The sequence below is a fragment of the Penaeus monodon genome, chromosome 15 (genome assembly GCF_015228065.2).
Source record: "Penaeus monodon isolate SGIC_2016 chromosome 15, NSTDA_Pmon_1, whole genome shotgun sequence".
In the NCBI taxonomy this organism is placed as follows: Eukaryota; Metazoa; Arthropoda; class Malacostraca; order Decapoda; family Penaeidae; genus Penaeus; species Penaeus monodon.
Genome location: NC_051400.1, coordinates 43,639,344 through 43,639,856, shown reverse-complemented (window position 1 = coordinate 43,639,856; position 513 = coordinate 43,639,344).

Genomic DNA, 513 nt, shown 5'->3' with positions numbered 1-513 from the left:
AGGGCAAGGATAGAACGAAACATGGAAAAGAAACGAGAGAGGACTAGAGAGTATAAGGAGATGCAGACGGAAAAGGGGTGGACAAGAAAGAGAATAAACATTTGTAATGGAAGTTCCGATCCTTTCAACTCAAAACACAAAAGTTACAGACTTTTAACCGCAACACATAAGATCTTAATTTTGAATTCCAAAATGCCTGTCTTTTTGTCGTGATAAACTGAGGTTCAGTCTGTGCATATTGCTGTGAAAGTTTTTGATTTCGGAAAGGATACCTTTTCCTTTTTCCCCTGAGCGTATAATCTGCTGCTTGTGCACTTCTCTGACTCAATCAAAACCGGTTAGGACGAAGTGAAAAATATACCTAGAAACTTCGTCTGAAATTCATTACTAAAGGAAATCTGGAATGCCACGTGGAGCTGGTTAAGGAACTAGTTGCCACATCTTCACATTCGGCTAAAGCTTATACATATAGCTAGATATGGTAGACTGACATATAGTGTATGTATTTGCGCG